The sequence below is a fragment of the Oryx dammah genome, unplaced genomic scaffold (assembly GCF_014754425.2).
Source record: "Oryx dammah isolate SB20612 unplaced genomic scaffold, SCBI_Odam_1.1 HiC_scaffold_11056, whole genome shotgun sequence".
NCBI lineage: Eukaryota > Metazoa > Chordata > Mammalia > Artiodactyla > Bovidae > Oryx > Oryx dammah.
This window is the reverse complement of record NW_024080450.1, coordinates 2,745,424-2,756,224: the sequence shown is the minus strand read 5'-3', so window position 1 is coordinate 2,756,224 and position 10,801 is coordinate 2,745,424.

Here is a 10,801-nt window from a genome sequence, read left to right as displayed (position 1 = left end):
CAGTTGCTCTGCATCCAATTAGAAGTCTTTCCCCCTCAAATTGTGATGTTTCCAACAGTAGTACTCAAATCACCTTTCACACATAAATCCAGCCTACTGTTTGTAATTTATGTGTGCTAATTCCCTTGTGAATCTCAGAGCATCAATGTGTATAAAACACTAGCCTGCATACAGCACAGGTTTCCAATTCTTACAAACCTTATTCTTTGCTCAGGGCTATAGATCAAGATACATCTTAGCTTCCAGGCTCTCATCACTTTCTGGAATTTTATTTACCATCTTTCTCAATCATCCCCTGATTCACCAATGTATGGAAGGAACTTCTCTAATTTCCCCCCCACCTATCACACTCATATTCTTGCCCATGAAATTTTAGATTATGCCAACTCACAAAAGTCCTCTTACTCAGCCTGTTTTTCAATGTGAGGGATCTTTGCATGAAGACTCTAATATCTGACACAATGTATTGGTATTACCTCAATGTGAGGTCTTGTTCTTTACATTGTGTCAATGGTCTGTTTTCTCAGAGATCAGAGTTTAACCCTTCTCATGACCAGATCCAAACCTGGTGTTTCCAGAGGTGAGGAAAAATTAGAGGATTTTACATATGTCAATGGACTGGGTTGTTGTTGTTTAGTCACTATGTTGTGTCCAATTCTTTGCCACCCCATGGACTGCAGCATGCCAGCTTCCCTGTCCTTCACTATCTCCCAGAGTTTGCTCAGATTCACATCCATTAAGTTGGTGATGCTATCTAACAATCTCATCCTCTGTTTTTCCCATCTCCTTTGCCTTCAGTCTTTTCCAGCATCAGGGTCTTTTCCAGTGAGTCAGCTCTTTGCTTCAGGTGGCCAAAGTATTGGAGCTTCAGCTTCAGCATCAGTCCTTTCAATGAATATTTAGGGTTGACCTCCTTTAGGATTAACTGGTTTGATCTCCTTGCTGTCCAAGGGATTCTTGGGAGTTTTCCCCAGCACCACAATTTAAAATACAGAAAAGTTAATACTATTAGATGTTCCAACCATATTTTCTTGATGAGTGAGATTTTTCAATCTGGAGTATCCTATTAAAATGAGAAAGCTAACAGAAGAGAAATGTTGTTGAAAAGCAATTTGTTTTTGCTGTTATAGTCCGTTTGCTGGGAGAAATTTATTTTCACTGTTAAAAAAAAGATTAAGTTGATGGCATAGACAATTTTTTGGTGGGAATTGGGAAAGATCTGGTACTGAGACATTGCCGAGAGTGTGGATTTGGTCTCCATATGCGTTCTAGTATATTCTCTGCTCTTTGTAAGGAGTGTCCACATGAATTTCTCTGCCTTAGTTTTCTCTTTTAAACAGAGGTTTTAAAATTACTTCAAAGGATTAAGTTCTCAGTAGAATCATCTCCTGGATTAAGTACTGCTACTGTTTTCACAGTAATTCTTTCACTTAAGGCACTGCATTTTAATGCTTTATTTATGTGTAAATCTCCAAGGCCTGATGTGAAGTCCAGCAGATCATAGGTACTTGATATATGTTAGTAGACTTAAAATAACTAAGTGAAAGTCTGCTGTTAACTGCAAGCTTCATGAGAAAAAGACCTACATTATTTTCCTCCTTTTCCTGAAATTACACAGTGTGGCTTTCCAAATGCGGCAACCTTGTGATTTACATTGCAGATGGCTTATCTCCCAGGACATGAATTTTTTTTTAATCTCCTAATGGAAATTACAACTCACATTTCTGAGCATTTCACATTCTGCTTTTCAGTGCTAGGAAACAGCTGTATGTGTAAGATCAGCTTCAAGATATGCAATACAAAGAATTTAGGGTAATATATAAAAATCAGTATTTCAAAGGATAATTATTCCATGAGAACTCTATTCAAACTGAATTCAGAAGAATGTGCAAACCACCAACATATAGAGCTAAATGTTGTTGTTCAGTTGCCCAGTCATGTCTGACTCTTTGCAATCCCATGGGCTGCAGCATACCAGGCCTCTCTGTCCCTCACCATCTCCTGGAGTTGCCCAAGTTCATGTCCATTGCATTGGTGATGTCATCCAGCCATCCCATCCTCTGATGCCCTGTTCCCCTTCTGCCCTCAATCTTCCCAGCATCAGGGTCTTTTCCAATGAGCCAGCTGTTGGCATCAGATGACCAAAATACTGGAGTTTCAGCTTCAGCATCAGTCCTTCCAATGAATATTCAGGGTTGATTTCTCTTAAGATTGACTGGTTTGATCTCCTTGCTATCCAAGGGACTCTCAGGTGTCTTCTCCAGCACCACAGTTTGAAGGCATCAATTCTTTGGCACTCTGCTTTCTTTATGGTCCAGCTCTCACAACCATACATGACCACTGGGAAGACCATAGCCTTGACTATGGATCTTTGTCGGTAGAGTAATGTCTCTGCTTTTCAACACACTGTCTAGGTTTGTCTAGATTTCCTGCCAAGAAGCAAACATCATCTGATTTCATAGCTGCAGTCACCATCCACAGTGCCTACAGAGCTAAATAGGCACCTTTATTTCCAGGGGGTTGTCTAACTAGTGATAAAGCTGGGAATGATGATTATAGAACTTCAGTTGCTTGGTACCAATAACCAGAAACCACTCTGGTCTTGAGTTAGTCACCTAGTAAGGATTTAGTCCATTCTACATTTAGTAAATGATGTCAGTGGCCAAAATGCAGAGTATATTACAGTGGTTTTTGGAAGTTTGGAGTCTGGGGGCACCAGAAGCCCTCCTCCCTGTAGAACTGGGGTGGTACTCAGGACTGAGTACCAGGCACACAACTGATAAAACTGCCCAGTCCCAGAGTTCTTTCAAAGAGCCCTCTCGGTTACCATAGGAACCAAGGGTTTCTGGGGTCAGGATGCAGAATGCATGGCCAGGCATGGATTCAGCTCTCAGCCCAGCCAGGACCCAGGTAGTTCACTGGCCACTGTCCCAGTGGGCATTTTTGCTTTAGCAGGTATCTTGACTTTCTAGGGGCTCTCTGAGCAACTTCCTTGTTGGCTCAGGCCCTCTGGGGAGGTTAACGACACAAGTCACAAGTCTGGGCCACCGCCGCCTGAACATTGGTTCCTTCCCATGTCACACTGGTGACTTGATGACAAGTATTTGGCAGGATCTGGGCCCAGTGGAGCCGAGCGGGCTCCATGTCGACTTTTTGGCTGTTGCTATTTTTAGGGCTTTCCACAGACCAAATTTTCCCTGACTGTTGACTATACAGCGTGAAGGGGAGAGACACAGAGTGAGATAGGACAAGCTGTGGATCTAGCATTTTGGAAGGAGGAATTTCATGGAGACCGGCTGCTATGTTTTCGGATCATTTCAGATTCCTAGGACTGCAACCAGGAAAAGATCTGAAGAATTTCATACGCCCTGGATTTCAGGGATCAGAGATGCTGAGTGGTCTGTTGTGGATCACACAGCCAGTGAGCAGCAGGGGTAAACTGGGAGCCTTGGACTCTGCGGCTCCTTTCTGCTCTCTTTGCTTCACAGAAAGAAAATGTTGCTCCCTAGCTGATCAAAGTTAGACAGCATCCTAAAGCTGTATATCTTTTAACAATCTTTTTTTTTTTTAATGTATGCTGCTGCTGCTAACTCACTTGAGTCGTGTCTGATTCTGTGTGAGCCCATAGATGGCAGCCCACCAGGCTCTGCTGTCCCTGGGATTCTCCAGGCAAGAACACTGGAGTGGGTTGCCATTTCCTTCTCCAATGCATGAAAGTGAAAAGTGAAAGTGAAGTCGCTCAGTCGTGTTTGACTCTTCGAGACCCCATGGACTGCAGCCCACCAGGCTCCTCCATCTATGGGATTTTCCAGGCAAGAGTACTGGAGTGGGGTTCCATCGCCTTCTCCGATGTATGCTGCTAAGTTGCTTCAGTTGTGTCCGACTCTGTGCGACCCCATAGACGGCAGCCTACCAGACTCTCCCGTCCCTAGGATTCTCCAGGTCGCCAATGTATACCTATAGTTAATTCATATTGATGTATGACAGAAATCAAATCAATATTGTAACGCAATTATCTTTCAATTAAAAATAAATTAATTAAAAAAATCTTTTTAAAATGCACATTGTTTTAAAATAAGAAAACTTGGTGCTGTGGAGAGATTTTCTCCTGTTGAAGACAAGACTGTTACTGCAACGGGGAAGGAAAAAGAAAAAATTCAATTCCATCCTCAAGGTGGCCGTGGTACCATAACTCTAAATCCTCCAAATTCTTGCTGATGCCAACTCACAGAGTGCCTGGGAAAAAGCTAACTGCGAGGAAAGTGTGCCCCTATTGAATTTCTCCTACTGACAATCTCTAAATGGAGTGACACATAGCTCTCCTAAGAGTACATCATGCTTGTCTGGCTTCTGCTGCTGGACCACATTTCCTCCTCTTAAAATCTGGATGAATGATGAGGCAATGAGCTCTAGTCTCAGTCTCAGGAAAAGGTGACCCCCGATACTGATGCCCAATTTCATTTAAAATGTATGCATTTTCCCCCCAAAATTTGTAGAATATGGTAGGCTTGGGACTTTGATAATAGAGCCAAAGGCTGCAGGATTTCCACATAATTTCCCTTTTTCCTCTGCTTGTGGATACTAAGAAAAATTGAAAGAGGTAGGTTTGCCAGATTTAGCAAATAAAAACAAAAGATGCCTAGCTAAACTGATTTTCAGATAAACAATAAATGTGTGCATGCGTGCTAAGTTGCTTCAGTCATTTCTGACTGTGTGAGACCCCATGGACCGGAGCCCGCCAAGGTCCTCTTTCCATGGGATTCTCCAGGCAAGAATACCGGAGTGAGTTGCCATTCCCTTCTCCAGCGGATCTCCCCAGCCCAGAGATCGAACTTGTGTCTTTTATGTCTCCTGAGTTGGCAGGTAGGTTCTTTCCACTAGTGCCACCTGGAAAGCCCAAACAATAAAATGCTGTTTAGTGTAAGTATGTCTTATGTAATATTAGGCTTACACCCCAAAGTTATTTTAACTTGACATTAAAATGTAATCTATTGCCCTGTATTTTATCTGGGATTCCTAAGAGAAAGGGAAAGGAGGAAGGAGAGAAGAAGGAGGAGGGGGAAGGAGAGGGAGAGTTAAGTTCGATGATTGTTTTATATTCTCCAGAGAGGAAAAATTACAGTATCAGATCACAAGGCCAGTTTCTTGTATTGTGACTGATGACGAGATCCAGCAGAAAAATATTTTTTCACCAAAGTGGTATGCAGGTAGCCCTTGATAAATAAAGCTGATCAACTTGATACTTTGTTCCATTCTGTTTCATTAATTCATTCACAACCATTTCTTTATTAGCTGGGATGGAAAAGGGGAGGCGTAGGAAGTGGTAGTCAGAGATGATTTACTCTCTGATCTTCAAGACCTCACCAATCCTAAATACCATAAGGAAAATAAAAGCCACTTGCCACTGGACTGTGAAACAGAAGACTCTCACTTCTAGTTGCAGTGAAGAGGAATGTTTACAGAAGAGGATGCACTTGAAATCTACCTGAAAAGCACACTCTTCGTGCAAACCATTATCCTGTAAGGTCATTTCTGATTGTTCTTAAAAGTTGATTTCACATAAGGTCTGCCTTAGAGCAAGGTTCATTCCATCACTGGCAACGGACAGAGGACAGAGGGTAAGAGTAGCTGTCCAGGGCAGTTATTGGGAGAGCAAGCTGTAGGATGGGAGCAGTTCTGGGGAAGAAGAGAGAGAAGGTGGTCAACTCCTGATAAAGTAGTATTTGGGGAGGATTCTGAATGTTGGTTTTGGTTGTGTTCATTTATTTGGCTCTGGAAACATTTTTTAAAGGTATATCTCTTCCACAAATCATACCGTTTGCTTAGACTTAGTCAATCACTTGGTCATTTTCACTTGGGTGCTCATATCAACTGTCCAGGAATTGAAAAGTGGAAATCACTCATCTAGAATACCCATCCAGTAGTTTTTAGGATGAAAATCCCCATTTTATATATATACATATATATGTATACATACATATATATTGTTGCTGTTTAGTTGCTAAGTCATGTCCAACTCTTTGTGACCCCATGGATTGCAGCACACCAGGCTTCCCTGTCCTTCTTTATTATATGTAATATTATATTTGACATAATATTATATCATATTATATGTATATATTATATAATGTTACATATAATACATAATTTAGTTATACTATATATAGTAAATAATATTGTAAAATATTAAAATAACATAATAAATTATATCTCACATCATAATATTTATATTGAAAAATGGGGGCTTCCTTCCTGAAATAAAATATAATATACACATTATATGTGATACTATCTATCATGTATAAGTGTATATATGCTTATGTGTGTGTGTATATATATATATATATATATATATATGAGAACCCAGTCCCTTCTCTTCCTGTCCCCATATATATATGTGCCCACATATATATATGTGGGTTCTCAGATGGTTCAGTGCTAAAGAATCCACCTGTCATGGACAGAAGAGTCTGGTGGGCTACAATCCATGGAGTCACAAAGAATCAGACGTGATTGAGCATGCGAGCATGCATATATATATATATATATACACATACTGGTCAGTAAATTTTTGATGCAAACAGTGCTATATATGAGTAATTTCTGATTCTTTTTACTCACTCTTTTTTTATATATAAAGAAAAACAGTCATTCCTACTCCTTAAATGATTTAATGGAATCAAGAATTTGACATCTTGTTCTTATAAAGATTCAGAAATGCCAAAGGAGTTTCAATATTGTCAGAGGCTGAAAAGATCAAAAAATGAATCCTACTCAAGACATATACAATAACACAGCAATTTTAGGTTAGAAACAGAAAACACATACTAAAAAGGAAGGAACACACAAATCAATATTTAATAATATCCTTAGAGGAAAAAATGAATTGTCAGATATTACACATTCCAAATTGAAAAAAAAATATGAAGGATCCAGGAGAACAGTTTATAGCTTAACTCTCTGTAGTTCTTAGACCTTTAGGGAAGGAAATGTAGTTCTTCTAAAAAGTGGCCAGTCAATAGAAAAATCTGCAGCGCTCTCATTTTGAGGGGGTTGACCCAAGTGGCTCTGGACATCACCAGTCTTTGAGTACAAGTGAGTATACTGTAACGTGAGCATCCAAACAACACTGACTCTTAGCCTGCACCCAGGAAGGCAAGACCTCCTATCCTGACATCTCTCACTAGGGGATGCCTCACTAGTGCTCACAGATTATCCCATCAGCTTCACTCTGTGTCCAACCTTTGCCCTGTTCTGCACCTACTCTGGATATATAACCTACTTGTTATTGTTGTATAGTTGCTAAGTTGGGTCTGGCTCTTTGTGACCCCATGGAGTTTAGTACAGCAGACTCCTTGTCCTCGAACTATCTCCCAGAGTTTGCTCAGATTCATGCTCATTGAGTCAGTGATGCTATATAACCATCTCATCCTCTGTCACCCCCTTCTCTTCCTGCCCTCAGTCTTTTCCAGCATCAGGGTCTTTCCCAATGAGTCGGCTCTTCGCACCAGGTGGCCAACGTATTGGAATTTCAGCTTCAGCAACAGTCCTTCCAATGAATATTCAGGGTTGATTTCCTTTAGGATTGACTGCTTTGATCTCCTTGCAGTCCAAGGGACTCTCAAGAGTCTTCTCCAGCACCACAGTTCAAAAGCATCAATTATTTGGTCCTCAGCTTTCTTTCCCATCCGTACATGACTATGGCATGTGGGATCTTCCCAGATCAGGGATCGAACCCATGTTTCCTTGCATTGGCAGGTGGATTCTTTACACTGAGCCACCAGGGAAGCCCTGTCACCTACTTACAGAGATACCACTGAAAACCTCTGTGCTGCACTGTTCAGAGAACCCATTTAGGAAAGTCTGATAATGACACCCAAGGGAACCACCTCCCCTCCCCACCTCCACCTCATTCACTCTCAAAGCCCTTTGTTCTTTCATTTGCACCTCTAATGATTTGATGTCAAATTGCAAAAGAATATGTCTGAACCTAAGTAAAGATGGATTCCTGCCTGGCTCCTGAGGTTGTTAGGAAAATGTGTGGCCCACACAGCTCACAGGTAGGGAATTAATAGTTGCCAGTTGCTCCTAAGTAATAAGCAAAAAGAAAGCTACAAAATTGCTAGGTTTCAAGTAAACTTATTAGGCCTTACAGAGAGGACCAGAATAGACAAGAATGGATCACAGAAGCAACTAAGTAAAGGGGAGAAAATTTAGCATTAAACGAAGTAGTGTAATTTATCATTCTTCTAGAGAACTTTTTTAAGGGAAAAATTAAAGATTCTATCTTTGTCAGGTATTTCTTCAGTGACATGTTTCATGCATGGTTTATCCTTTAAGAAAGACCATATGATCCATATGAGTCCATCAGTGGAATGGAGAAAGCTGAAAATACACTAGCAGAGCCAGAGGTCAAATCCAGCCTGGGAAACATTAGTTGGAAGCAAAGTGGAAGGTTCCTCTTCTCAGAGCTACTACTTTTCATTAAGGAGAGGCAGTTCAGTGTCATGAAACAAGGTCTTCTAAATTACAAAGGCTGTTAGGGTTGGCGGTATGATTTAGTAGCTGGGTCAGTTATTAACATTCGAATCTTAAATTTTTTTCATCTGAAAGAGGAAATGATAATAACATAGCCTTTTAAGTTTTTCTATACTACTTAATGATATCATACTTGTAAATAGACTTCCCAATGCTGGATTCATGATAACACCAGCTACCTATTGTCAGGGTGGTGATGGTGATGATGAAGGTGGCATGTACGTTAAAGGGGAGAAGGTGGTTCTTTACTATTTGTTTCCATTGCAGTTGTCTTCATTTCTCTGTTTTACAAATCATAGACTTCCCTGGTGGTGCAGTGGTTAAGAATCACCCTTGCTATGCAAGGGACCCTGGTACAATCCCTGGTCCAGGAAGATCCCACATGCCACAGAGCAGCTAAGCTCATGCGCACCGCAACTACTGAGCCAGTACACCAGACCCTGCAAACCTCAACTACCGAGCTCACATGCTGCAACCGCTGAAGCCCTTGTTCTCTAGAGCTATGCTCCGCAACAAAAGAAGCCACCACAGTGAGAAGTCTGTGCACCGAAACTAGAGAGAGTGCCTGATCACTGCAACTGGAGAAAGCCTGTGTGCAGCAATGAAGACCCAGCACAGCTGGAAAATAAAATTTAAAAGGCATAATAATTCACTCCAACCAAAAAAGTAATTAATAATCTGGGACTCGTTAGACATAAGTGCATTCTCAAACGCCCCTTTATGTCAAAATGCCAACCCATATATCTGTCTTTGGAAAGATTTGTGGGAGTTGCTTTCCATAATGTTGATTTAAAAGCTTTGGAGACATGGTCCAAATATCTCCGGTCTCTTCTTAATAAGGTTAAGCACTATTTTTAAACCATTCTCTGAATCCATTGATAGTTTCTGCTTGTCTGGGTAAGGCGTTCTTAATGTTTGCTGTGAGCATGTATGAAGGGCTTCCCAGGTGGCTCGCTGGTAAAGAATCCGCCTGCCAATGCAGGAGACAAGGGTTCGATTCCTGGGTCAGGAAAATCGCCTGGAGAAGGGAATGGCAACTCATTCCAGTATACTTGTTGGTAAAATCCCATGGACAGAGGAGCCTGGTGGTCTACAGTCCATGGGATTACAAAGGAGTCAGATACAACTGAGAAACTGAACACACACACACACACACACAAGCGTATATGAAACACTGCTTTTCAGCTCTGGAACTGTGAACTTGAACTTGAACCTCTCTTGGTGACTGGATGAGCTACAGTCAAGTCTTTCAAGAAATGCCAAGGCAGGGAGGGAATGTCGTTTCTGCTGGGTGCTTCTGTGAGGACTTGTGGCACCTGAGGTCTCCCAAGCAGCAATTTGGTTTCTTCATCCCTACCAGGACTGCCCTGTAGCTCAAATGGTAAATAATCTGCCTACAATGCAGGAGATTGGGTCAGGAAGATCCTGTCATCCCTACCAGAGGTGCTTCTGGCCTTGCTCTCAGTGCCCCCTACCACCAAAGGACACAGCTAGAAACAGTTGCAGTGACCACCCCATTGTGGTCTCAAATACTACTCAGAAAGGCTATGCCAGTTCAGCAACTGTAGCATCTAATTCTGACTGCATCATCTCCCAGAAATCTCTTGACCCCAAACCCAGACAGCAAGGGGAAACCCAAGAAAAACCAAGATTTGCTTATTTTTAAAACATCACTCATTTCAATTATCTTTTAAAAAATTATTAATAAATTTATTTATTTTTGGTTGCATTGGGTCTTTGCTGCTACACTCAGGCTTTCCCTAGTTGTGGCGAGTCGGGGCTACTCTCTAGTTGCGGTGCACAGGTTTCTCATTGCGGTGGCTTTTCTTGTTGCGGAGCACAGGCTTGCAGCCTTCAGTAGTTGCAGCATATGGGATTCAGCTGCTCCGGGGCATATGGAATCCTCTGGGACCAGGGGTCAAACCCATGTCCCCTGCATTGGCAGGCAGATTCTCATCCACTGTATCACCAGAAAAGTCCAAAACCAAGATGTGAGCAAGAAACGAGAAAGAGGAAGAGGGTCAAGATTTTGGAGAATTCAATATCACGGCTTCCTGTGCAAGGAAGCAACAGATTGCTTAGCCAGCAAACACTACTACCATTCTCTTTAAATTTGAAGCTTTAACTTGACACGACACAGGGTGCTTGGCATGGATCGCACTTCCTGTCACAATTTATTTTGGAGTCAGAAAATGGTTCTGACTCAAAAACTCCCTGAAAGCCTATTTCTCTGCTGTCATAAATCAAATCATCCCACCCATCT